Consider the following 6,168-nt stretch of genomic DNA (forward strand, 5'->3'; position numbering starts at 1 on the left):
CACACACACACACACAATATATATATCACACACACACACACACACACACACACACACACACATACATACAATTGTTATTGTAGGTATAGCGTTGTAGCTAAAAAGACTTATGGTAGTTTTGTATGTACGCAGTATGTATTTAAATTTTATCATAATTTTTAATATTGTGATAAATATTATTATTATTATTATAATGAATTATTTATTAAATATTTTAATTATTGTTGTTGAATAAAGTGCATATCCTATACGTTTAAAATGTAAATAGCACCATGCAAGTCTGGAGTTTTAAGTTCAATACTACAGACCGATCTGCGAATGTTGTTATGAACATAACACTGGATATTAGGATTGGTTAACTCTCATTGCCTTAATGAGAGGAAGTGTTTTTTTTTATTTTGTTCCTTAATACTAACATGGATTTGCAGAAGCATTATTTATAAAGATTTAAATTGTGGTTAATTTATATGTTAGTGTTGTCAAAATTTATAACATTGTATGTGAGTGCGTGTGTGTGGTGTGCATATTTGTGTGTGCGTGTATTACATATTTCCTCCGTGTGTGTCGAACTGGAATGAAATTATGATCCTCACTGTTAAGTCATAATTGCATTCACTTAGAAGGCAATTACCATAAGCTCGTGCAATGCGATTCGAGCAAGTTAGAGATCGCGCTGTGTGTGTGCAATTGCATGTTTTCGACACAAAGACATCAGCGGTTGTTCATGTAGCAACGTATTGAGTGTATTTGTATGAGGATAGTTTACAATCAGCAAGGTTGTCGCATTCATTTCATTTCGACTGCTGTTCACAGCTGTTTGAAAGCACTCGCACGATTTTACCTTACTATACAGTACTGATTATTGTTTCGTTTTTTTTACGGCTGTTATTGTTGTTGTTGCTGTTGTTGATTTTGGGAAATGTTTTTCAATATTCAAACATTGAAATAATCATAATAACAAAATTCTATTATTTTCTTGTTATTTTTACTTTTTTGTTATAGCTGTTACATGTCTGTTTAGCTTGCGACAGCCAAATTCTTTCGTATTAACATAATTTATCCACAAAATTTGAATTTGTTACTTAAATGTTAGCAACGCAATAACAAACAGCTATTTAGTAGTCTACATGAAATAAAGTTTGTCTACATGAAACAAAATTGTCATCAACTGTATCTCAACCCTGGCTTGAATAATTACTGAGAGTTAAAATAATAGCAAAAAGATTTTAACAATATGAAAAATAAAATTCATTTAGTCAAAATTTTATAAAATATTACACACACATATGACCAGTAATAATTTAAACGTAATAAGAGTACTATTTAATTATTATAAAATAAAAAGTATGAGATGAATATGTTGAATTCAATGCTGAATATTGATAAGTTAGGATGGTTCGAATTTTGAAACGATGAATTCTGTTGAGAAGATTGTGCAAAAACAATCTCATGCTTTATGTTTATTGCTGGCAGATAAATTTCTACATGAGACAAATTTGTATATAATTATTTATTATATATATATATATAAAAGTTAATGTTAATTAAATAATGCACAATGATAAATCTTGTAAAAATTGTATAGAATAATATTAAATGTTAAGACCATTTTGCTCATTGTGAAGTTAAGTGCAGAACGGTTAAATATATTTAATTAGCATCATAGCTTGTTCCTGTCACAATAAATGTCATACGATAATCTTATAACAGTGTCTTTCAATTCATCATTAAATTATAACAGCCATGGAACTTTAAACAGTGACAAATTAAAATTATTGTAAAAACCAATAGGCGTTATTTCGAATGAGTTTATAACTATTGAACAATGTTTATAGCTTTATTTAAACAACAGTGCAAATGATTAGAGTATTTATTTCTCTTGTATTGCCTGGAGGATTCTAGGTTGCTTTCATGGCACACAGTTAATTCTAGAATCTCAATTTTGTTATTTTGAGAAAAATTGATTATATATATATATATTTATATAATATATTAATATATATAACGGAGACCAGCCTTTCATTGTTTTATTGAAAATTTTTACAATTCACTAATTCGTTCTTGTTGTTGATAATGCTTTCGTTTTAATTTTTAGTATTATGAATAATATTGTAATAGTGATTATTGTTGAAATTATTTTTGTTGTTATCGTTATCAATATTAAGATTACTGTTGTTGTTGTTGTAATTAATGATGTTATAGTTGGAGTTATCATAGCCTTTTATTGTATTATTGAAAACTTTTACAATTTTCTAATTTTAGGCTCTGATGATGGCTACCTAGCCGAAACATTGTTTTTAGCCACGATATGACACAAGTTTTTAATAAATATGAATTGCAACAATTACATCAATGTAGACTAAATTTCAAAATAATTAATAAATGCAAAATGGGCAAACATATTCAACGAAATTGATATAAATGAAAACTTCGTTCCTGAATATATTACACTTTTGCTCCTAGGTAAACAACAACAACAACACCGATACATTTCAATTTTCCAAAAACAACCGAAATTAGCATGTGAGAAGGAATCTATACATTTTCAACAGTACAATAAACTTCTACACACACTTGCTAACGACTACAATATTAATAACTTCAATAACCTGAAGACTGTCATTGAACAAAAATACAATTCCTACTTTTTCTATAAACTACAAACAATGTTAAAAAAGCTCTATAGTTTATACAATGGAAATACCATACTCCCTGACCAACAGGTTCAGTCCAACATTAACCTATCTAATCATACATTAACAGACGATGAAGCTTTCTTTATCAATTTAGGTCTCAATATGCACATACGTCGACGATACAATCCGCTTTTCAAAGAAACAGAAATGGAGTTATTATATAACGCATGCGAAAACCTTAAGAAGCAGGGACTGATTCACTTTGATAGTGCTCTTCACAGCCAGCTTCAAGTTGAGGCACACCGTCACCGTAATATGTGTCGTAAACCAGCTCTGTCAAGAGAGTTGGTCGCTGCATCTAGGAGTCTCCGAAGTAACGACATCGTTATCCGTAAATCTGACAAGGCCAACATGTACGTTTTGATGAATCGAGTGGATTACCTCAAACTAATCAATAATATTTTGTCCGATAATACCAAATTTCAATGTATTGCTAAAGATCCCACATCACAAATCAAAACGAAGGCTAATAAAATAATTGCACAGGTAAATCTTAATTCAACCTCTGCAAAACTCACCCCTATAGTCGGCGAATATAATCCAGGATATATCTAGGGAAATGTGAAAACTCACAAACCAAATAATCCATTAAGACCAATAATCTCACAGTGCCCCACTCCCACTTATCATTTAGCAAAGGCACTCAACAAACTTCTTGAGCCATATGTCCCTCGTACCTTCTCTGTCATGTCAAGCTTTGAGTTTATCGATATCATCAACGATAACAGAAGATGCGTCGGCCATATGGCTTTGTTGGATGTTGAAAACTTATTTACTAACGTTCCAATTGAGTATACAATTGATATCATCTGTAGACGTGTATATAATCATCTTACGCTTCCACAACTAGTTTACATTCCTGTTTACTTTGAAAGAAGTAGTTATTTTATTTACGGCGTGGTTAATTATCGATTATTTTATAAAAATGTCCGAGGTAAAAAATGTTGAAGTTGATCCACAGGTAGATGTAATTGATAAAGAATTTTTGATTAAATTGATGCTGTTCAAAAGTTTCGAATGTTTCGTCAGAAAGGGTAGGATCATCTCTCAATTATAGTACACTGCAAAAGAGACGGTCCAGTTTAAATCCATACAAAATTGACAAAATGTTTTTTATTAAGAGTAACAGTGATTTGGATGTAGATAGTTGTGATTTATAATGTCAATAAAAGCATTAATGTTGTTTTTCATTTCTTGCGATGCGGTTGCGGTTTTCGGCGGTGCGGTTGCGGTTTTCGACGCTGCGGTGCGGTTGCGGTTTCAAATGTTGCGGTGTTGTGCGGTTGCGGTTTTTGAAAATTTTAACCGCGCAGGGCTCTACTAAAGATCTGCACGGTTCAAAGCCCATTTGTTGCTTCGGATGGATCGCTACCGTCAAATTGAAGGTGTCGCCATGGGCTCTCCATTGGATTCTTTGTTCGCGGAATTCTACATGTCAGAACTAGAGACTAAAATATTTGCAGATCCAACAAATAAACCACCAATATGTGCTCGCTACGTGGATGACATATTCATCATTTGTTCCTCCGTCACCGACATATATAATCTGCAGATTTCCAAAATAACTCCCATCTGAAATTTACAATAGAATTCAGCACCGATGAGAAACTTTCGTTCCTCGATTGCTTAATTCAACAGAAAGAAGAACAACTAACTACCAAAGTTTACTTGAAACCGTGCAACTCCGGCCAGGTACTTAACTACAAATCAGACTGTCCTGACCGTTATAAAAACAATGTCGTATACAATTTCATCCACCGCGCACATAAAATTTCTTCTGACACTACTATGTTTTAAACCGAACTAGTTCGTATCAAACAATTTCTAATCAATAACAATTATTGTAATAAAATAGTAGATGATACTATTAAAAAATATGTTCACAAACTCAATAATACAAGTAATCCAAATCTTAAAACAGTGGCAAATTAAAACATCACAGCTTAAACGAATCATAAAAGCTAACATCTCTTTCTGCAATAAAAACAATTATTTAAAATTTATTATATATTACAACACTTATCGTACCTCGAACCTCGTCATAAAAAACATCAATAATTCACCAACACCTACGCTAGAGAGGATAAGCGTTGTGTATCGTTTTACGTCTCCTATGTAACTCCGATATAACTTCCCACACAAAATTGTGGGAAGTTATATCGGTCACACACGCACTACTCTCTCCCGTAGGTAAACCATGCATGTACAAGAGTGGGCGATAAAGAACCATATGGCTAGCGTACACAAAGATGCCTCTCACAAGGACCACTTTGGGTGCCAATACAACAATCCTTGATTCAGAACTGCATCCTGGTCGACTCAAAATCCGTAAAGCTTTACATATCAACAAATATAAACCAACTATAAACAAGCAATAGAATAGTTTCGACAACATTCTTCAGCTGTTTCCACAATACCGAGATCAGACACAACCTGCCAATGCTACTGGAGAACAGCCGCTCCTACAGGTACGAACACGATACGAGTATCGTTCAGCATCTGACAACATCCTACCAACTAATATACAATGTTTGACTTTACGTCATAAACCCACTGTTTCGACTTCCTTTAATTTCCTTATTTCAAGACAAATGTAATTGCTGTTTTACAAAATTTATCTTTTATTTATCATGACATGGTCATTTTTTATTATACTTTGTTTTTTATATATTAATAACATACATTTTGTATAATTATCATATTATTTTTTCAAATTTAATTTCATTTCCAATTTCAATTTTTAATTTAAACGGTAGTCCATAACCCGGTTTTTTTTATAATATCATGCTATCACCACATAGTTTGTTTATTTCGTACATCCGCTGAAATTGTTATTTAAATCTTAATTTCTAACTTTTATATTTTATTTTAATAATAGCAGCATAAATTAAGATTATTTTCGAACATTTATTTACTGTTTTACATATTTCTACAAGGTGACACTATTTTATTCATTTATAATTATATCTAATATTTCACAATAGCATACTACCATATTTATATTATATTATTTATATTATAACTAATCTAATCAAATTTAAATTTATCTTTCATTGTTTTATTGAAAATTTTTACAATTCACTAATTTTAGGCTCTGATGATGGCTACCTAGCCGAAACAACGTTGTTAGCCACGACATTCATTAGAATTTTTAAACTCCCATTTTTATTCAAAAACTGGACCGGCAACTACAACAACAACTTCAACAACATCATCCATCACATCAACAAACAACATTAACTACAACAGACAACAACAACAATGATAACAAGCAACATTAACAGCAACAAAACTGGGGTAAAATGGGAGATAGGTACTCCTATGGTATCGTCCATGTTTACAAACAATCATAATGTACTTTTAATAAATTAACTCGGTCCATTTTCAATTATCTAGCGCTTGATTATTTATTGTCTGTTCTGTTCTAAATTTCATAAGTTAATACATTTCAAGAGACAATAAAATCATTTAT

Source organism: Helobdella robusta (genome assembly GCF_000326865.2).
Source record: "Helobdella robusta unplaced genomic scaffold HELROscaffold_47, whole genome shotgun sequence".
NCBI lineage: Eukaryota > Metazoa > Annelida > Clitellata > Rhynchobdellida > Glossiphoniidae > Helobdella > Helobdella robusta.